This window comes from Gracilinanus agilis, chromosome 6, assembly GCF_016433145.1.
Source record: "Gracilinanus agilis isolate LMUSP501 chromosome 6, AgileGrace, whole genome shotgun sequence".
Lineage (NCBI taxonomy): Eukaryota > Metazoa > Chordata > Mammalia > Didelphimorphia > Didelphidae > Gracilinanus > Gracilinanus agilis.
Window position 1 is genome coordinate 68681125 of NC_058135.1, and position 23928 is coordinate 68705052.

General features: G+C 33.7%; 1 pseudogene; it reads left to right on the forward strand.

The window, feature by feature from the left end:
- Positions 1-23326, forward strand: part of LOC123252273 — a 47911-nt pseudogene extending 24585 nt beyond the window's left edge.
- The last annotated feature ends 602 nt before the right edge of the window (positions 23327-23928 follow it).

A 23928-nucleotide genomic window follows, 5' to 3' on the forward strand; every position in this document is an offset into this window, starting at 1 on the left:
AAAATAGGCCCCAAAGTAAAAATTCAAGGCTCAAAGTAGAAGTACCAGAGAGGAAATATAAAATAAACAGGGCCTGGTTTCTTATGGGAGTACAAAGATCTTGTCAGGTCAATAGAAGAGCTGACTGAGGAATCTATAGGAAGGTCCTGGAAGAAGAGAAATGGTTTCTGAAAACCATATAATCCCTTCGTGTTAATTAACAGGCACAAGTCAAGAGTCTATATGCTTAAAACATAAGAGTCCTTGTGTATTGGTAGAAATATGATTTTTTCAAAAGACTGAGTAGAGAAAGAGGTTGATAACTTATCCTACAGAATGGTGGACCATACAGGCTTTGGGTGTTATTATAATATATATATAAATTTACATATAACATAAATAAATCATATAAATAATAAAATAATAAAATATAATATACAATAAAATATAATTTATATAATATATAATAATATATGTCTATGCTTACTAATTAATTTAGTATCTGGGCTTACAAGGACAAGAAGTAGCCCCCAGAAATCTTCTGTAATTTCAATGTTTTCTCTTCCTCCATTCTGTTTGAATATCACATATCAACAATTGCATCTTAAATTTCTATATGCATAAAACACTGCTTGAAAAGCATTTTTAATGTGTTGGTCAGAATGATTTTTCCCTTTGATTATGATATCATAAAGGGGAAAGATTGTATTTGGGATTTGACCTACTGGCATTTAAATCATTTTTGTCAATCTGTTGTTATAATATGATGAAGATGGTGATGGTTATAAGGATGACAATGGTGAGATGATGCAGTAAAAAAGGAACAGCTATTTGGTTAAATAACTATAGCATCACTTTCAGGCGAACTCTGTTACCACTTTAAAAATATCTTTGGCCATTACTTGTATTCTTAGTGTCCAAGTGAAAGTTTTAAATTGTTATAGGGCCACTTGACATCATAGTCAGTTCATCTGAATATTCATGTGTGATTAGCTGATGATAAATGCTAAGATTCTGCACACCTAGGAGCTTTCTGCTTAACAATTTCGAAGACCTGAACTTAAAATACGGACGTCCCGTGGTTCTAATTCACAGAATTGTACCATTCCAAACCATTAAACAAGTTCAACCAGAGTTTTCCTTTGAAAGGATTGGCAATAAATCAATTAAATTGAGGTGCAGCCTTCCTTCTAGTGTGCATTTAGCTGCCAGCCTGCTCAGCCTTCTGTATCAGGAACTCTGGCTAGACCGTACTTTTTGATCCGATGCATAAAGTCCAATGGATAACGCCAGGATTGGTAGCAAATACTTAACTAGCCCCCTTAAAATTAACAGAGCATAAATCAGGCCAGATTTCTAATGTGGCTATGACAGAGAAAGTACAAGACCGCAAAGATGAATAGAAAACGTTAAAAATCTTGCTAATAAATAGCATGCATTCATTACCAAATTGTATTTACAAATCTTTCAGAAGACCTTTGGCACTAAATGAGTCCCGGAATATATTTTTGTTCTAATACGCCATTCTGAGACAAGGGGGAAGGAGGCTAAAACAAAGGTGTATGAAGTCCCCAAGATTCACCACATATTTCTAGAGGGCTGAGAAAAAGAAGATAAAGGGAATTAATTCCTAATTTACATATTCTGCTAATAAAGTGGCAAGGTCTTATGGAACAAACACAACAGCTGCAAATTATGTAATTATGTATCTGTATGCAAATTTGCCGACATCTCATAAATGTTGGAACACTATTTGCAATGCTAATTAACTGGCTTTTATTGCCTCCGCATAATTCCTACATGTGATTCTGTGCCAGATGTCATTGTAGCTTGTGAAACCTTTATTGTCAGGTTAGCTGAGGTAGCACACATTAACACCGATCATAAAAACTCTATTTCTAATTAAATTATCTGCAGTGACTCAGTGATTTTTCATTGTCTTCCTGTCCAAGTGGATTGCTTATGTAACAAAACCATTGAATCACGACTTTTGAAGCCCAAACCAAAAGAAATTTTTCAGTCCTCACATTCCCAAACAAAGGGCATATCTGTTCAACTCCATCTATATAAACTATGCTTGATGACCTAACAATGATTAGAAACTTGGATAATAGGATGAGAGCATTATGGTACTGTTGGCTGGCCTTTTATAATACTACTCCTAGATTTCCCCATCTATGAAAGAAGAAGAATTTACTGGCCACTATCTAAAATCAGAACTTTTAAAACCAGACTAAATTGTACTTCACTAAAAAACAAAAAACAAAACAAAACAAAAAAAACAAACATAAAACAACTCTTCCCTTTACTAACTTTAATGAATACAATTTTACAATAGTCTGACCAAGGAAGAGGGATAAGGAGGAATTTTATCACCTAAGACAAACAATGTGTCTTCAACTCATTTTTTAAAAAGAATCATAAAATGGAATATAATTTAGGAAGTAATTATGAAAAACTAAGTTGAAAGCTAAAAAAACCTGGTGATCTCCAATGCTTTTCTTTTGAGATTAACTTCCACTTTTACAGAATGATTTTCTTAAGTCTGTATTGGAATATAAACTCCCTGAGGGCAAAAACCATGGTTTTTTCTTTCTTTACAATACATTGTTTAGCATACTCCTGAGTGCATAAAGAAAATTTTTATTTTTTGTCAATTTGCTAACTATGATTTTTTTATCAATCTGTTAATTGATTGAATGACTTACAAGGAGGCCACCAAAAGGACTAAGGAGGAACACAGACCTGAGATATAGGTATAAGACAGAATGAATAAGTACAAGAAATGATGGTTTTCTATTTTAAATAATTATTATTGTAACTAGGTACTAAGCACTTTTCTTTCTATATTGCTAAATACAGTCCATATGAGTGTAAGTACTTTCAAAACAAAGAAACAAGTTTTGAAAATTTATTTTTAGTCATTGAAAGCCATTATTTTAAATTTACATGCTTGCCTAAAATTTAGTGTAGTAGTGTAGATTCCTGGTGCCCCTGGCACTTCTTATGGTGGTACTAATTACACTAGACTCCACAAATGGACTAAATTAGGATATTGAGAGTTTTCTCTCTCCTTTTCTTTTTAAACCTTTACCTTCTGTCTTAGAATAAATGCTAAGTATCAGCTCCAAAGCAGAAGAGAGCAGGAAGGGCTAGGCAATGGGGGTAAAATGACTTGCCCAGAGTCACACAGATAGGAAGTGTTTCAGGTCAAATTTGAATCCAGAACCTCTGGATTCCCAGTCTGCCTCTATCAACTGAGCTACCTAGCTACCCCTGTGTCTTCTTTATATAGTCTGGGGTTTGCTAATCCCCTACCTCCTGTAGATGTAGCATAAGGATGTGAGAGAAAATACATGATCCCTCTTATCCCTTTCATGTTCAGTCTATTTCAGAAGAAAATATGTATTCATTTGAATAGTTAAATAAAAATATTATAAAACAATAGAAGATAAAGTAATACATTAAAAAAGACCCATTATGTACACTTCTGTAATACTTTGTTGTGTTAGTACTTTCCCTACAACATTCATATAGGAAAATTGACTTTTAATCTTTATTTAACAGATGAAGAAACTCAGGCTCAAAATATTAAAAACTTGTCTACAATATCATCATTTCTAAGCTTTAGATTCAAATACAGGTTGGTAAAGCCTCATTCCACTATTCCCTCTCTCTATTTTCTTCCCAAAAAGAAATGAATATAACTACCGCTAACCCACATGTGCTGTGTACTATTACTGATATGAACAGAATTTGGCCGACTTGGCTAACACATTCCCATTGGTCTTCTCTCTGAAGGAAACAAAGGGAAAAATTATTAAGCACCTACTATATGCCAGATATTGTCTAAGCATTTAACAAACATTATCTTACAACATAAGACATTAATAGTATTATAAATATCATACTACAAAACATTAGCACCTCCTAGCTACACTTGGGATTGAGATGGGGGCAGAGGGTCATCGGAAATGCCATAGCGAGATTAACCAAAAAAGTCTACCCAAGGTCTACTTAGACAAATGGGCAAGAGGATGGGTAAATTAAGCCATGATTAATCAAACTTAATTATCTAAAGCTTTCTTTCAAATGTCTCCTCGTCAATCAACTAGAATTTCTTAATTCTTATTATCTGATAGGATGTATGTTAGTTACTGGGAATACCAATAAAATTAGTAAATCACACACTATTCCCATAGAACTCACAAATATTCATATAAGAACATATAGAGGATAAACACAAAGTAGTTAATTTTGAGGTAGTTCAAATGGGAGGGCAATCACAGCTGTGAGGATCAGGAAAGGAGTTCTCTAGGTCAGAGAACATAATACTTGAGCTACATTTTCAGAAGTGATTACACAATAAGGAAAATGGAATCACTTGCTTTATTGTCTTTTTTTTTTTGCTCCTTTATGGAGAATTAATCTTTAAGGAAAGCCCTTGATTTGGTATGAAATAGCCAAACAGTGTTTTTAACAGTTATCTATATATTAAAAACTCCATACTCATTCTATATTTCATAAACTACTATATTTGGTATTTCCATTGTAATGGAAAATAGTTAGTTGGAGAAATTGGCTTCATATATTTCCTAATACCAACAGCTGTAGAAACTATATGTAGCTTGTTCCAAACAAAAAAAAATGCATATGACTCATGTACATATTATAAGACTATAAAAAAAACCAATAGAAATGTTCAGAGAAAATAACATGTTTATTTCCCAAGAGTTGTGGAAGCTAGATTTTAATCTCAAATTTGTTACTTTTTATAGAATTGCAACAAAATCATAAGAGTTTAAAGGTAGCAAGGATAGTGACAGCTATATTTGTCAGATCAATAAACATCTATTAAAGAGGATGTTGAAAATGAAACAGAAAGTAAGAATGATAGTGGGGTAAACTGTAGAAGAAAATGGGAATTGGTGAGATTAATAGTGCATGCAAAGAGTTAGGATGACTTTGGTCATCTGTATCTTAAATCAGAATGAGAAAAAATAGGGAAAGATATCTGGGTGATAGAAAATAAGGAGGAGGAGTTAAAGGGAGCTTATGACAATGGCTTCAATTTTTCTTTTTAATTGAAGTATAAAGCAAAGTCATCAACTGTGAGAGTTTGAGGAATGAGTTTTGTGACAATCTTGAGAAGAGAAAATAAAATTTAAACCAGGTGTTCTGGAGAGTGGGATAGAAAATAAATTTATAATGGGAGTGTGGAATGATTTGCTTTCTTCAATGAGAGATCAATTTAGATAAAATGATGTAAAAATTTAAGAGACCTATTTGGCATAGTTTTGTGATTTCCTCTAGCTCTTTTCAGCAGCATGTGAATATGGATATGGAGATAAATGATAGGACCAATACAAAGAGGGAATTTACAGAGACATGGACAGCGATAGGGTAATGTTGGAGGAGATTTGATGATAGAGATTTGATAATAGAGTTGGCTCACAATGTGATAGAGATAAGAAATGGAAGAGATTACACTGGTGAAGGAATGAATGAACTGAGGGCTGGAAAGAATAAAAATCCTGGTAAGGGCAAAGAATAGGATTAAGGGTATAAAGGTACAAAGAAAATCAGTATTATGATTAATGGAATTTTGGAGTTCATGAACAGAAAAACAACATTTATGAGAGATGGAAAGATCAAAGGATGATTATCTCTAAATGTAGCTGAGATAAGGTAGAGTAGTAATTTCTCTTAGTAGAAGGAAATAGATTGAGAAACTGGAATATTAAGGTATTTGAATTAGTAGCAATGTGTGTCCTGAAGTCCTTTAGTAAGAGGCAGGAGTTAGGGAGGAGAAAGAAATTATGTATGGGTAACTAATTGGGGAAGGAAAACTAATATCTTCTGATACTCAGAAAATGGATTGAGTGATAAAATTAGGTAGTGTTAGAAGGAGGAGAAATAGGTGGATGATGGTGGTAGACTGAGTCTACAAGTGTCAATAGGGATCGAGAGGTATACTTACTCCAGTAAACAAGGGAATGTGAGAGAAGATGGAGTTAAAACTGGAAAGAATAGAGAGGAAAGCAGCATCATTAAGAACTGGTCCTGTCTCAGTAAATACCAGAAAATGGAAGAAGGAATAAAAAAAGAATGTTAAGATGAATGGAAGTTTGAGAGTACAGTGATATAGACTGAAATATCTTCAGCAGGGCATTTGTTATATTTTCCTGGAGTGGATGGGAGCAAGATCAACATGGCAGTTGTCGTGTAGGTAAAGCATAAGGGAATATATGTATATTGGTGAGAGTTGATAGACTACCCCTGGGATGGGAGGTGGTAGATGAGATGTGTAAGAAGAGGCAATTTCTGAAAAATATTGTTGGAGGAAGTGACTACAATAAAGAAATGTGTTTTTTTAACCTAAAAAAGTAGAAAGATGGATACAAGAATAAAAAGTCCAAGTTGACAGATGAAGCATAAATAGAAGCCATCAGACCAAAGATTCTATGACATTTTCAGATTCATCATAATAATTCATTTGAAATACTGTAAAGTTCTTGCAAACATGTAATATATATATTTTTTAAAAGATTCTTCTATTGGTCCCCTGGGGCAAAAAAGTTTTTTATAAAGAAAAAGTCATTTATAAGATGCCACATATACGTCTGCCATATTCTGGCAGAAGGGACTATGGTGGTCAAACACAATCCTCTCTGTCTCTGTCTACTATTGTTTTGTCTTCCATCTTAAAAATATGTATTTTTTCATATGCTTTACACAAATTCTACTCTTTTCTTCACTGATAGTATTTTGAAGACCAATTGTATTGGGTGACCTACCTCCTTAATTCTTCTAAGACTGGAAGCCATACTTTTCCCATGACTTGTGGTCCTACATCATCATTGGAAGAATCAATCTTTAAAAGACGAGTTGTTTCAGGGAAAAGTTTGATAAGGGAAGAGGGGGAAGGATAAGATTTCCTTTAGAATACTGCACTATTTCCCAAAGACCATGGCACCTGTTCTACTCTTATAGTGAAAAATGAAGAAAGGATAAAGAAGCATGAAACTCTTAGCAGAAGTAGTTGATATGAGGGAGAAAGGACTGCTTATTCATACCTGGATGGTTCAGGAATTCTGAGAATTAATTTCATCTGGAAGGGATATTTTAGCCAGAGATTTATTGGGATGGAAAGGAGGGAGGGGATGATGATTGTATTCTCAATATGTACCTGCTTCAATTGAAACTACCACTCTTTTATTTTTATTAAGAGATAGAGGCAGGGTATGGTAAATGAAGAAACTATTAAAAGAAAATACCATCTGTCTAGATGTAGAAGTAGATTACCTCTAGCATGACATCTAGGTTTTCATGATCAGAAAATAGCAGGGTTTATTATATTTTATTTATGCCCTAATAGTTGTTTTGGTACAGCCCTAAGTCTACACATACTGGTTAGTAGAAGAATGATGCCTGAATTTTTTTTTCAAATTCTCCTTTCAGTGTTCAGGGAGAGAAAAGTCTTTGGAGCAGAGACAAAATAACCTCCAAACCAAACACCACTGAAGGACTCTGACTGCTAGTTTCTTTCTTTTCAACGTTTTGCCTTGTGAGCAAAATGTCAAAGGAATTATATTAAGAAGAGGAAAATGGTGACTGATGTTTTGCTGCCTTGTAGTTTTGGGCTAAAGTACGTAGTGTTGACTTCTTAGCTCATCTTTGCCTTTTCTAAGAATGAAGCATTGAGAGCAAAAAAAGCTTAAACAATCATTTCATAGTAGTCAATGTTCTGGTGATGAATATCTCTGAACTTAGTTAGGCCTGTCCCCTCTCCATACAGGAAATGGTCAAGTCAATACTCAGAAGAGTAACTAGTATAATTGTAGTGGGTCCCTTGTAGAGATTGGGTTACTGATATCTGGAAGGAAAAAGAAGAAAACAAATGGAGAAGACAAGAATTTTCTTCCCATTTCAATGATACTAATCAAGAAGCTATCAATCATCACTAACTTATTTAATAATTATTTTTATTGTGCCAAGTGTTGTGTTAAGGTCAAAGACTTGCAAAACACAAAGAATTTTGAAATGTGGAATATAGCCATAAAACAAAAGCCCAGCCTCCAGCTATCAGTCTTCATATACTCATCAAAAACTAAAGTACCAATAAATGTCCTATTACCATTTTGTCCATTTCCCAGTGCCCATTTGCCCACCACTATTGTGCTTATGGGGCTATAGCAGATTAGGTTAGACTATACTTAATTACTTGACCTGGATACTTAAGCAATTTAGTATGTAGATCCAGAACTCTCATTTGCCTCCATGAATTCCACTTTCTCAACTCCAATATCAAGATGAATGGAATTGCTCTACATCCCAGAATTTTCAATTATGGCTCTACCAATACTTAAGCTTTCTTTTTAATTTCTCAGTTCCTAAAAGGGCTTGTATTCATTGTCACAGTTTCTAAAATCCAAAGTAAATATCATGCAACAATAAAGCATCTTTAGAGAGTTTGGGTTGAGGTATAAACATACTTATGGCAATAAATAAAAAAATAGACCTTAGAAAATGTTGAAAAGATACACTATACACATACACACATGTATATATGGATATATATGTTTACATATTCTAAGAGAGAGAGAGAGAGTGAGAGAGAGAGAGAGGGAGGGAGGGAGGGAGGGAGGGAGGAAGAGAGAGAATGAGAAATGGAGACAGAGAGAAGGAAGAATAAATACAGTATAGAAAAATACCATTCACTGCCACACTCAAATCATAATTAAATCTATTTTTCATTTGGCCAACTGGTTCCATGATAATTAATTGTTTATCCACTATGGCTATGAAGCCCCACTAGTTACCCAGTTTTTCAAATTTGCTCTTACTACCACCATCAAATATAATCAGTTGACAAATCTCTATATACTCTCTCTATAATCTTCCATAATCCACTTCTTTCCATTAAAATGGTGCCCTAGCTTAGGAATACACAGTCCATGTCTAGAATGGATTATTGTAATATTCTCCAAATTGGTTTTTCCTCTCCCCTCTCTAATATTTCTTTCACCCTGCTGCTGAAGTAATTTTTCAAAGGCAGATATCTGACCATGTCATCTCCCTTCCTCCAAAAAACTCTATTCAAATTTTATTACCTACATGTTTAACACTCTCCATTGGATATTTAAAATACTTTACAAAACCTTGCCATTTCTTGTCATTATGATCTCCTTATACATTAGTTTCACTCATATTATTTTTGTGACTGGGTCAAAGAATTGAGAAAAAAGAACAGGAAATGTGTCTACCTTACTCAGTGTCTTTAAATGGAAGTGGAATAATCAATACAGGACAAACTTATTATACATTGCTCCTCATTAGGAATTCTATGGTTCATCTAAACGGGCCTACTTAATGTTTATTATAGATAGCATTCCATTTACTGTCTCCATGTTTCAAACTGGGAATTCATTTCTAACCTCTACAACTAGAATCCTTAACTAAAGCTAGGTTTCAGGTTACTGAGTATAATGAATCCTACTAAAATGGTCACACTATTTGAATTTGATTATATTGCGTATTTTCATTGGCCTGGAACTAATGGTCATGTTTTAGATCATTACAACTTCATATACTGTTAGTTGGAATATATGTGACCTCAGAAAGATTCCTCATTTGAACTAATCTGGACATAGGTATACCTTCAAAGTAGAATTCAAATTCTACTTTCTACATGCAGTTTTTTTATTCCTCCCTCCCGCTAATAGGACCCTCACCTCAAATAACTTGCATTTTGTGTAGTCTTGTATTTATAGTTCTCCTGGTAGAAGTTCATTGAAAGACCTGGATATTTTGATTGCCTTTGTAACCCCATTATCTAGGAAGATGACTGAGTCGTAGTAGCCACATAATAAATGCTTGTTGATTAGTCAATTAGTGTGATACTTCAATTTGAGGGGGGAATTTTCCCAAATGAAGGAGAATATGGTTTCACTGCACAGTGATCAAATCATCTTTGGAGGATTGTGTTCATTTCTGACTACTACAATTTAGAAAATATTAATCTGGAGGGTGTACTTAGGATGGAGGTCAAATTGTTGCATGACAGACAACGAAGGTGGTTTAACTATAAAGATAACTGAGAGGGTCAAGGTTAAGTGGGTACATAGTAGCTCTCAAGTATTGATGGAAGGACTAGTCTTGGTTTGCGTGGTCCCGAAGACCAAAGGCATCAATGAGCTTGTAGTCTTAGGAAGATAAAAAGTTAATAAAAGTGTGTTCTTGGAGTTTGAAGCTACAATTCAAAAATCACAATAAACACTAGCAGCGTTTGGAAGCAAAGTTTCATTACTTATAACTCAAGAAGGTAGATGAATGAATTCCCACTGTCCCATCTTCTCAGCTCAGTCCCCCTGGGCAAATATGCTGGAGGCAGCCTAAAATGAGATGAGAATTCTCAGTTCAGAGGCCCCAAGTAAAGAATGGAAATGGGTTTTTTGCATTCATGTTAATGAAAGTTTTGACCCATACTAACGTGGAACAATGGGAAAGCCAAGCAGATGAAAAAGTTATAGGAGATCTGATTTGATTCTGCTTTAGGTAAACATATATTGATTTACAGGCCACAGAGAGAACTTCCAAGGTCAATAGTTATTCCTTGCTATTCAATAAAATACTTTCTAAAAATTAAGATAGAACAACAGTGGAAAATCTTGCCTAATTATATTAATACTAGATATCATTTTTGTATAATTTTTAACATCTATAAAGCACTTGTAAGTATTATTTCATTTTATCCTCATAATGACATTGGGAGGTACACACATTATTATACCCATTTTATAGGTGAGGAAATTGAATCATTAAGAAGTTAAGTGATTTGTCAAGGATCACATAGCTAGAAATTATCCAAGATCATATTTGAATGCAGAAATTTCTGATTTTGAGTCTAATTCTGTGTCCATACTCAAATAACCACAATGATGCCAAAATGTGTGCTTTAAAAGTAATAAGTTCCCAATCAATGAAGATGCTTTTTAGATTATTATATAAAGGGTTTCTGTTCAGATAAGGTTTGTGCTAGACAATAAAAGCTGACACATATAGTGCCTACTATTTTCAGGCAATCTGTGAAGAGCTTTAGAAATATTGTCTCATTTGATCTTCACAACAACTTTGAGAGGGAGGTGCTATCAACATCCCTATTTTATACTTTTAAAAAAGAGGCAAAGAGAAATTAAGTGACTTGCCTAAGATTACAGAGGTAGGAAGTGTCTAAATTTGGACTTGAACTCAGGTCTTCCTGACGCCAGGTCTAGGTCCTTCTCCACTGCGTTGCCTCAGTGTGATCCTTTTCAAATCTGAAATAGTTTATTTCTATAACATACCCATGAAAATCTGAATACTAAGAAAACCGACACTCCAGAGGAATAGAAGACATTCCTTTTAGAATTGTAAAGGGAATAAGATTGTTGTACTTGAATTCTTTCATGCAGAAATAATAGGACACACTGCCTGGCTATTCAGCCTGGATAATTTATTGTTTTCTGTTGAAACATCAATGTGAATGAGAACTGAACAGGAGACAGTGTATTTAAAGTATTTCACAGAGTGATAACACCATGCTGTATAAGATTAAAAGTATCCCCAGGCTCTATAAAATATCACAAACCAGTATCATATCTAGTCATCAATTCCCTAAAATCCATTGGTATGAGAAGGTTTTGATTTGCGATTGTATAGGGAAAAGAGAAAGGATCAGGGATTTAATTAGTATGGGGAACTCTCAGATGAGGAAACTCCCCCTTGGGCAGATTTGCTTTTGGAAAAATATTTTAAACCTGTAAAATACAGGAGTTAGAATAAATGACCCTTCCTTTTAGTTCTTTATCTGTGGACATCTATCCAGACAAGTTACTGCCTTCTAAAAATAAAGAGTTAGCTAGAATAATAAAAGATTAATTACTTGCCCAGAGTCACAAAGTCAATATATGTCAGAAGCAGGACTTAAAACCTAGCTTAAAGACCAGATTTCTGTTTACTATACCATATTTTCTCTTTTAATAATATTCACTTCTTAGAAGGTTTTCTAGGTACCTCTAACTTTGACCAAAACTTATGACTATCAAATTTTGTGGTAAAATAGGACAAAACAAAAACAAAAACCCTTTTTTTTACTGTACTTAAAGGGATCTTCCAATTTATATAAAATGACACCGCTGACTTTTAAATGACACTTCTGCTGGATGAAAATAGATCACTGAGGACCTTAGAACAATTAGTTTTCTGCTTTGATACCTCTTAGTGTTCTTTTACAGAGATTAATTTCTCCACAATGAAAAATCTTCCCGTTATGTTTCAGATTTCTCATTTTGGTTCTTGACTAGCAAGTGCCTATGGCAGGAGTAGAATTCAGGTTTTCATGACTGAAAGTTCATCACTGGGCAGGTGGGTAGCTCAGTGGATTGAGAGTCAGGCCTAGAGACGGGAGGTCCTAGGTTCAAATCTGGCCTCTGACACTTCCCAGCTGTGTGACCCTGGGCAAGTCACTTGATCCCCATTGCCCACCCTTACCACTCTTCCACCAAGGAGCCAATACACAAAAGTCAAGGGTTTAAAAAAATAAACAACAAAAAAAGAAAGTTCATCACTGAATGCCATTTAAAACAACTCATCTTATTTAATGTGGAAATTTTAAACTGACCATGTCTAAAACTGAATTCATTATCTATCCCCCAAAACCAATCCCTTCTCCTAAATTCCCTATTCCTATCAAAGTTTCTATAGTCCCTTCGGTTGCTCAGGCTTGAAAACTAGATGCTATCTTTGATTCCTCACTCTCTCACTCCATTTCTACCTTTGAAACTGATACCATCTTCTCTCCTCTGACACTACCACTACCCTGGTGTAGATCTTCATCAGCTTACACCTAGACTACTGCATTATTTGCTGGTTGGTCTCCATGCTTCTCTAGAAAATGGAACTCTAAGGTACATAAAACATCTGTTACAACATACATTCTATGAGAAGAAGATCCAATTTTTCGCAAATCAAATTCTGTTTCAAGAAGATGATTTCTTTCTTCAAGTTAGATTATTTTCACAAGATTGACAGGGAAATCTCCTCTGATCTGAACATTTCATCAATTGTTATGCATGTTGGTGAATCTGACTTTGTCCTTCCAAGCCCCAAGAGAAGGGATCTAAAACATTTCTCCATTTGGTAGATGTTTTGCATATATTAAATGTCTCAATGGGCCCACTCAAGAGCTTGTATAATGTTTTGCATGTTTTCCCCTTTATCCTCTTTTATCTTCTCTAGGTGATTCATCAAGCACACTTCTTGAACCAGCTGTGGTTGATTAGGAATGGTTATCTTCATTCATGTTAAATATTCTTGGGCATTTCACAATTCGACATTAACATATTTCATGTAAATGTAGAAAAATAAGTTGAACAAAATGAATGTGCGAGTTAAAAATAAAAGCCCTTGGCACCTACCTAGAGGACTTTGATCATTACTTCAAAAAAGATGAGACATTGCCACATGTGATGATGAGCTTTGCATTCAGGACTGCTCCAGTGATTGATCATGATTCCAAGCAATTGTTAAGAAATGCCTTTCTCACTTTTTGTTACATCATAACATAGTTGAAAGTGCTCTTATGAAAATTACCTCCTTCAAAGTTAATATTTTGAAACAATGGAAATATATAGTAAAGGGAAGAAGAAAGAAAATGATGAATTGTAGGAATAATGACTATACTACTACACAGGGACTAACAAGAGTATTTTTTTTGCTTCCTTTGTCATTTGGTTTATAGTTAGAAAAAAGCAGATTACTAGAATCATAGGATATTGGAGATGAAAGAAATATCATATTTGATGTAGGGAAATCCACCCTTGGGCAGGAACATTGTCCCAATATCCCTACTGAGAGATAATCCAGATTCTGCCTTTAAAGTCCTGAGTACTGCGTGATTGTGCACACAAATGTGCATGTAGTTTTTGGTATGGTAGTGGAAGGAAGCAGTTTCAGAGAACTTTTGATGTTTTGATTCTTAATAAAGTCTTCACTTTTGGCTGACACATAGTAGGCTCTTAATGTTTATTGTTCAATACATCGTCTTTATGTATTGAATAAAAATTGGTATCTCAACTGCTTACAACTATTTTTTGTTTTTCTGCCTTATTGGGCTGAACAGAATGAGTCCTGCATTACATGACAACCTTTCAAACATATTAAGCGAGCTATCCTATTTTCCCAAATGATCTACATAAAGTATGGCTTTGAGTGCCCTCAATATCTTGATTTTCTCCTCTGCCTAGCCTTTATATTAAGAAAATATTTCCTAAAATATAATGCCCAGAAAGGAACGCAATACTCCAACAATGGTATGATTAGGGCAGAGTACAATGAAACTACATTCTCACTTATCTAGAATGTTAATACCACCTAGGATTAGTTTTTATAAAAGAGATTATGACTTTCCAAGGGCAGAGCCAAGATGGCAGAGTGCAAGTAACAACCTAGCTGAACTGCCTCACTATCCCCTTTCAAAAATTTTTAAAGCAATTCTTCAAATGAAATTTTGAAGCATCAGAGCCAAAATAGATTACAGGGAGAATTTTTTTTTCCTTTTCTATACCACTTAGAATTTTGGCAAGAAAGGTCATTGACACCAGGGTAGAGGCTAGTCCAAAGCACAGCAGTAATACCATGGGTGGATCTTGGAGACAGCTGAGATAGTAGCAGCAGCAACAGTAAGAGCTCTTATCTCACAGATCATGAGGGGATCAGATAACTGATTAGAAAGAGATCATACAGCCTCTTTCCTGAAACTGCATACAGCTGATATTAATTGTCAATTGTCTTACAGAACCACAGAAATTTATCAAATTCTACATCTCCCAGGTAAAGGAGAAACTATTCTAAGTAGCCAGAAAGAAACCTTTCAAATATGGAGACATATTCAGTATCACACAATATTTAGCAGCTACCACCTCTAAAGTTTAATTACTTACATTCATATATAGGAATATGAAATATGAACTCCTAAGAAATTTATCATTATTAGGGAAGTTAGAAGATATACAGAGGGTATGAATGTTAGTAGCTTATGTTCAGATGACCTCTGAAATAAAATGAGGGAGTGATGAAGAGGGATTCACTGGAAGAAGAGGGAAAGGAGAGGTAGAATAGGGAAATATATCTCAATTTAAAATGAAATGAGTAGGATCAGGAAAATGTTGTACACAGTAATAACAATAATGTATAATGATCAATTGTGAATGATAATTATTAACAATATGGTGAGGATGTAGGGCAACACCATGGAACTCATGAAAAAAAGACTATCCATTTCCAAAGAAGGAAAAGATGGAGTCTGAATATAAGTTAAAGCATATCATTCTTCACTTTATTTCCACTATGATTTTATTTCTCTAGTGTAAGCAATATGTATCTTGTTTCACAATATGATGGACAAATATATATTACATGATGATATATGTTGTGCACAGCAATAACAATGTTATAATAATAACAATATTATAATAATGTAATAATTGTGAAAGACTTGCCTACTCTGAACAATACAATGATCTAAGATGGTGCCAAAGGATTCATGATAAGAAAAAATGCTCTACATTTCCAGAGGGAAAACTGAGAAAGAACTACTTCAGGAAACAAAACAAGTTTGTTTCAATATGCTACTCTTTTTTCTCTGAATGCAAATTGAAGGATAACTTTCTATTATTATTATTTTTTGTCATGGTTAGTATGAAAATTTGACATGCATGTAAAATTGATAATTTCCTTGCTTGCTTAGTGAGTAAGACAAGAGTCAGAGGGAAGGAGAGAATTTGGGACTTAATTTAAAAAGAAAAGAATGTTAAAATTTAATAAATAAAACATTTAAGCAAATAATAAATAGGATCAAATAATAATAAAAGATTGTAACATTCCATGAGTTTTGGCCAGATAGTACTAACATGATATTGTCGAATAAAATGTAACTTTCGTTTTCAGGTGAACGTTGGATTTCCAAAATTAAATCTATTAGATTATAACTCCAATTAATTTTCTCCTTACAATATCTGTCCTACATATTTTAATAGATCAATTATCTTGTCTATCCATTCAAATACATCATATTAGAATAAGCAAGTTTCCTTTACATGATTTTTTTATTTGTTGTTCACTTATTTGTTTTTTTTTCCCACAGTGTAGACAATTAGTTACATTTTATCTCTGTATGTGATCATATATCTCAATTATAAGGATATGTAATGGTTGCTGTGATTAGATTATAGATTATTTCAAAACAAAAAATTTGTATCAAACCTTTTATAAAAGGTACCATTAATTAGAAATATAACCATGGATAAGATATTTTATCACTGGGATTTGGGGCATGCTCTCTGTCTGTCTCTTGTACTTGGAATTTCAATCTCTTCTCAACTCTGCTTTCTGACTTTTCTGGCTTCTTATAAGTCTCAATTAAAATTCCACCTTCTATAGGGAGCCTTTACCAATTCCTCTTTATTCCATTGCTTTTACCCCTATTAATTATCTCCTTTTTTCCTCTATATGTCATGTTTTATATATTTGTTACTCTCATTAGATTGTGAGCTCCTTGAGCCAGAGGCTATTTTTCTTATTCTGTCTGAATCCTCAAATGTGAGCATGGTTCCTGCAATATAGTTGGCACTTAGTAAGTATTGATTGATTGGTGCCAATGTAAGAATGAGGGGTAACAAATGGACAGCCCATGTTTTCTATTACCATTTGCAAATTTTAAGAGACCTAAAGGCTTTATCTTAGGAATCTTGAGAAAACTTCTTCAAACATTTAGTTTATCCCTTGAAGAATATTTATATCATCTATAAAGAAGTAATATTTGTAATGACAATATATGAATACATATTGTGATATATATGTTTTTAGGAGATACCTATATCAGTGGCATCAAAAGTACAATATATATAATGAAAATAAGATTTCATACTTTATATTTCCATAAAGAATTGTTGGTTCATATTGAGTATTCTATCCACTTATAATATTATATATTCTTCCCAGGAAATATGACATGTCCCAAAATCATAGTCAACTTTTTAAGTTATTATAACTTACAACTTCTATTTTGTGATATGCTTTACTCTCTAATTATGTTTCTGCCCTCTATTTTTTAGTTGTTTTTTTTTTAAAAACAAAGTGTATTTCACTCTTTTCTCCATTACCTTTCATCTTATTTGATTTTGTCTACTGTCCTAATGAGGTAAGATATTTTGGGGTACTTATTTGGCTACCCCAAATGTTACCTATCTCTTCCAGGTATATGTTGTTATCTCTTCCTTTTTTTCCATATAAAGATGAAGATCAGAACCGGTCTAATAGCATTCTCTGACATTCTTCTAGAGACCTCTGCTGTTTGTAATCAATTAATGAACTGAATCTTTTGGATCCAGTAATCCATTAAATTAGTATTGAGATGAACATTTATTTTATCAAGCAACTTTTTTCTTGTCTTTGAGGCTGAATGATGAAAATTTGTATCAGGTGCCTTGATATCTGAGCATATTATCTCTGTTATTTCTCTCATTTATTATTTTAATGTCCTGCCAAAAGCAAAATGAAGTTTAGTCAATCCATTCAAACAAGTGTTTTTAAGTGTCTATCATATGGAGAATCTATATAAATAAGAGTAAAAATGAAGCTCTCTCCTGATGCTTATACTATATTATAGTTATTACTAATAAACCCATACTAGTTCTTAGTAATCACAACTTCCGTTTTTAAATGTTAATGAATTATTTCTTCCATAATAAGTTAAAAATTTTTGCTAGGAATTTAAATCAAACCAATTAACCTTAATTTAGAGATTTCCTCAATTTTTTTTATTTCATAACTACTTTCTCTGACTCAAAAATAAAAGGAATATATATAGACATATGTTATAGGTATATAAAATATACATTATAGTTAATGTAATTATAATCAGTCACAAAAAAGGACTTTTGACATGCCTTACTTTAATAAGAAACCAATGCATATATAATGTTAATTAAGAACTACTTCAGGAAACAAAACATGTTTGTTTCAACATGCTATTATTTTTTTTTTCTGTTTACCAAGGAAATATAGAGACTACGAAGAAGGACTGATTTTGTCAGAGCTTTGTATGAAGGAAAGTATGAGAACATTCCATTTGTTGTTCTGGTTTTAAAAGATTATTTCAAAAATTAATAATATGGAAATAGGTATTGAGTGATAATATATGTATAAAACATTGTGAGTACTTGTCAGCACTGGGAAGGGGGAAGGAAGAGAGGAAAGAGTAGATCATGTAACCATGAGAAAATACTTGCAAAAAAAAATTTAAGAAGATCCCACTTGACAATTTTTAAAGATAAAAAATGTTGTGGAAGTTTATATTTTTATTTCCTTGAATTGTATAAATTGTGACTATATATTCTAAACCAAACATCATGACATGTAATCAAGTAAAGGATATTCTTCTTAAAATGATTTATTGGAAGTATACTTGCTTTGCTTGTATTCAAGACAATCCTAGAAAACCCAGGACATATCCTCAACATGGGTAAGGCAAGGAGTTCTTAACCTGGAGTCTACAGATCCCTCAAGAATACATGGATTCAGGGGCAGCTGGGTAGTTCAGTGGAGTGAGAGTCAGGCCTAGAGACAGGAGGTCCTACGTTCAAACTCGGCCTCAGCCACTTCCCAGCTGTGTGACCCTGAGCAGGTCACTTGACCCCCATTGCCCACCCTTACCAATCTTCCACCTATGAGACAATACACCGAAGTACAAGGGTTTTAAAAAAAAAAGAAAAAAAATACATGGATTCATTGCCGGAGGTTTTTTAACTTGGCAAGGGAAGTGATTAAATCTCATTTTCATATAATTTGTTTCCTTTATAATCCTTAAATTTTATTTTATGCATTAAAACATAATTCTGAGTCAATAGGATTCAGCAGACTGCCAAAGAAGTTAAAAAACAAAGGTTAAAACCACCTGGAGAGAGAAAAGATTTCAATGAAGGCACAGAGTAAAGGAAAGTTAAAGAGAAGACCTAATTCAGACCTTTCTTGAAATTTCAAAGTATAAGGATTTATTAAACTCCTAATGTTCTTCATGATCATAACAGGCATATACATGGTCTGAAGAAAGTGTGAAATCAGGATAAACAAAAATAAATTAAGTGAAACTTGTTTTGTTGTTTGTCTTAGTTTTGGTAAAGGAAATGTGGATAGAATGACAGAAAGACAAAGACAGAAAGACAGACAGAGGCTTTACAGAGACTTAATGTTTTGTTCTTATACATTAAGCTTAATTATAATAATTTTTCTTATACTTCCTCTTTCCTTTATGAGAAAAGATAGCTTCCCAGTCATACTTTTGTTCTATTTAAATTTATCACAAACCTTCATTCACTTGCTAACAAGAAGGAAGGCAAGATTTTATTTTAAGCAAAATGCATACTCTCTCATTTCCATTCAAAGAAAGGATCAAGATATTTTATATGGAGAACTAAATTCTGTCTCTCACAATGCAAACACACACAACTGAAGAGCTTCGTTTACAAAATTACTTTTCTCAAAGAAACTCAAACTAAATCCTACCCCAAAATAATGGGGGCAGTTTTTTATTTTTTTTTAAATTTACCTAGTAATTAAAAATTCTACAGCATTAAGGCAAGTAAAGATTCTGTTTAAATTTGGAATTTGAGTCCTGCAGAACTTGGTATTGCATTAAAATCAGGAACAAGCTGATATTCTGATGAAGTACCCACATCTTCCCGCATCTCCGTTACCAATCAGCCCAAGGCCACAAAGCACTAGGTTTCTTCACTAAGGCAGGTAGCTGGTATTAAAGTGTTTGTTCTTTTAGAGAGTAACTGCTGACAGATGGTGAATAATTCAAGGCTACTCTATTTTTAATAAATGGAAAATAATTTTCAAGAAATCTAGTGGTCTCTAAATTGAATCCACGTATTTTAATGAAGGATAAAATGTGGCTTAGATTCAAATTCAGAGACTTAAGTCTTAATATTACCTGAGAAATAAAGGTAAAATTCATTATCCATGATAACTTTTAAAAATATAAGCAATATATGCTCACATATGTATATGAATATATATATACAAATATATATCTCATAGGTAAAATTATTATAGATACATAGATAGATAGTTCATGATTGATTTACTGAGTAACCAATTGTTGAGTTTATGAACCAATTAAGTGGCCTTACCTTCACTGAACATTTCTTGGAAAATCAATTCCAGTTCTTGAATTTGAACATCTTGTCAATTTTAGAACTTTGACACTGAATTCTTAAAAATCAATCCTTTCTCTATTACCATACATAACCTTGGAGCCAGAATCAAAAGCTCAATAACTATAATATCCTCAAAGTGACGGGTTTAATTATCTTTATTGAAAATAATGAAGAAATAGGCTATTTATTTAAATATCCCATTTAACAATTCAGATTTATGATAGATCTTTCCTAAGTATCATAGAAGACATGACAGGTCCATTTGAGTATAAAAGACATTTCAAAAATAATAATTACTTTGAAGTGTCTTTTGAAAAAGCATAAAAGTTATTAGAATTGAATGATTTTGGCAAAGTAGGAAAAATTATATCTCAAAGCCTTTAATGAAGACCAAAAGCAAATACACTGTCTAAAATCTTCCTTACTCAGAACATTCTGATCCACTTCTCAGTTTAAGTGGACCACTCACCCAATTCATTTAAAGACATTTCAATTTGGCAAGGTATTTCAGTATTCCTATTCCAGTTAATATTCTTTGGCATTCTGGGTATGAAGACACATTGCTCTGACTAAAGATCAAACAAGGAGAGACAAATGACCTTTTAGCTTCTAAAATCCTTTTCATGATATATAGTTTAGAAAAGGAGCCTCTAAATTCAAAAATGAAGATCACAAACACACACACACACACACACATACACATTTGTGTATATATATATATATACATATATATATATACACACAAATATCATAAATACTGGGCTTATTTACTTCAAATGCTTCAGATGTACTATTTTTTTCAACATGCACTCTCTCTAACCGGACACCAATTACAATATTGTACAGTTTAGAGGTAGTTTTATAAATTGCTGTAGCAAAACATATACACATAAATATCAATAAAATAGTGTTTAGTGCCCAGTTTTCTATTGATTAAACTTTTTAAACTTAGCTAGCAAACTTTTTTTTAAACTTAGCTTAGCAAAGTTCATTGTTGGAGCTCTACTCAGATCCCATCTATCTTGATATGGCCACCTGTCCCTATCCTCTGCTAGTAAAACTTTTAAGAGACTCAAGTCACCTCCTTACCATCCAGGGTATTAACAGAGAACATTAGTGGAATTTATTAACTATAATTCAATTAAATATTGACAACAGATAGAAAAAAATAGGCATTTATTAAAAGATTACTCTAAGTCAGAAACTATGTTAAATAGTTTAGAAATATTTCACTTGAATTTCACAACCGCTCTGTATAGTAAGTGCTATTATTTTCTCTATTTTATAGATTAGTAAACTGAGGCAAAGAGAAGTTAAATAATTTAGATTCCATTCTGATAGGTCCTATTTTGGTGGTGACCACCATGACAAAGGTAGTAAATGTTTGAGGCTGAATTTGGCCTCTATTCTTTCTAAATATAGGCACAGTAGTTAATCCACACTGCCACCTGACTGCCTCTAATGTATATATGCTTTTGGTGTGTGTCTGTAAATTTCCTATAACACAAATTACATGAATTTCTTCAAGTAAATAAGCGGAAATAGTACTTTCCTCTTAATTGTATAGTGACAAGTTTTTATTAAAGTTTTTTTTTCTTTTAAGAGATCTTAACATCTCATGAGTCTTAGCACAGGTAGAGATCATAGATTGTTGGATTCCTATTGGCTGTAAATATCTTTGGCTTTCATTTCATATACTGCAAAATTATATTTGGTATGGTTTATAAAAGGAAAGGACACCAACTGGAAAGTGTAAAGATTTGGGTTTAAATCCATTTATGGTCACTAATTCATTCCATAGTAATTCGTTTATTGAAGTTATTGAGACTGCTGTTCTTCATCTGTAAGATGAGGAAGCTGCTTTAAATATTCTCTAATATACCTTCCACTTATTAATTTTATGGAGCTTGTTTTAATGCTATAGAAGTTATATTTATAATGTTGTCCATGTTGTCCACTCTATTATAAAGGATTTCCCATTTTAACATGCTTGACCAGTAGTCATCAAACAAGTACTTGAAGACTTCCAATAGACCTTTCTAGAGCAACAGATGCACCCAATAGTAGTGATTAGTGCCTAATGAGACACTTGGGTGATCAGCCATTGGACCTCTCTGTCTTGCACCATAGCTTTGGATGTTATAAAGATGATGTACTTTGAGGATAATGGCTGAAAAGAGATTGACATTAAAAATATCCTAAGGTGGAAAAGATTACTGGGGGCTTCATTGAGAACTCCTGCATCACGTGGAGTTATGGTCAAAACGATGCAAACCCATCCATGAATGTGCTGCTACGTTAAGATTCCATGAATTGTGTTGCTGGATTCCTTTTTGGAATGAAAAAAAGGAGAAAGTCAGACATCTGCTGAAATAACTCAAGAGGAAGACTTCACCTGGATCCTGCATATGGAAGGAGAATACAGTCGGCAGCTATGTGAGGATATCATTTGCTTCAAATAGAATGTTTTCATCACAGGAAAAAAGCTTCTCAAATTTAGCTCAGCACTGTTTCATGTGGGCCAATATGACAGAACCTAGAAGAGAGTCAACTGCATTTCCAGGATGTGTGGGACTTGGATTGCCAGCCAACCAGAAGAATCAAAAGAAGATAATATTGAGACTGGTGCTGACTTATTTGAAATTAAGAAGATTGGCAATGGGTACTTTACTTTCAGCCCAGAATACAAAAATCCTAATGCACCACTGTCATCCAGAGGGCCAGCAAGAAGATCTTATCAGAAGTAGAGTCAAACATTTAGGATATCATGCAGAACCACTGGAAAATTTTTCTTGAAACTTTGCTGGTTACAGGGAGTGGAGCCTCTGAGATGATCCTGGTTCATACCCTGAAAGATAAGTACAAAACATGTCTGGCATTGAGCAATGGCCAAGCTGGGCTATGGCCCAGGCCCTTTCGGTCATCCTTCATACCCTATTCAGAACTGTGAGCCCATTTCCATCTGTGTACTCACTTCCCTTTGGACCAAGTACACCCAAGAGAACTGCAAGACCTGGGATATGGATAATGAGATAAGCACTTTGGTGGACATGAAGGACTTGGAATCTGTGAATCAGTTACTGTAAACCTGCAGATCTAAAAAGAAATAAATTGCAGTACATATGGCTGCCCTACTTTGGAATAATGACATTGTCTCAGTCTACAAACAGAAGGGGAGTGATGAAAATCAGTCAGGGGGTACCCCTGGTGCCAGGCAGGAGTGAAGTGGCAACTCAAGTGAAAACCCACAGGACTAGAGAGTTTTCCATCATTTTTTGAGCCAAGCTGACATGGCAAATATGGATGTCTTTATTGGAAATTGCAGTGAGGGATATCTCTCAGCTTCTTTCTGCCCTAGCACAGTTTGCAAAAGGCACTGACATGTAGCTCGTGTTGTAAGATCTCCATTTAAGTTTGCTTCCAATTATTAGAATCTCAGTTATTTGAGAATCCAAAAAATATGGGGCAACTTGTAATTTCTTGGGAAAATTCCGTTCTACTTTTAGGTCCTGTTATTTGTTAGGAAGTGTTACTTAACATTAACAGATATTTATCTTTCTTCCATTCAAAACAACTATGGTGGGTATTGTCCTCTGGAGTCATACTTAATAGTTTCAATTCTCTTTCATAAGAGATACTTTCAGATACTTGGAAAGAGCTAATGTATCTATTCTGAGTCTTCTCTAGC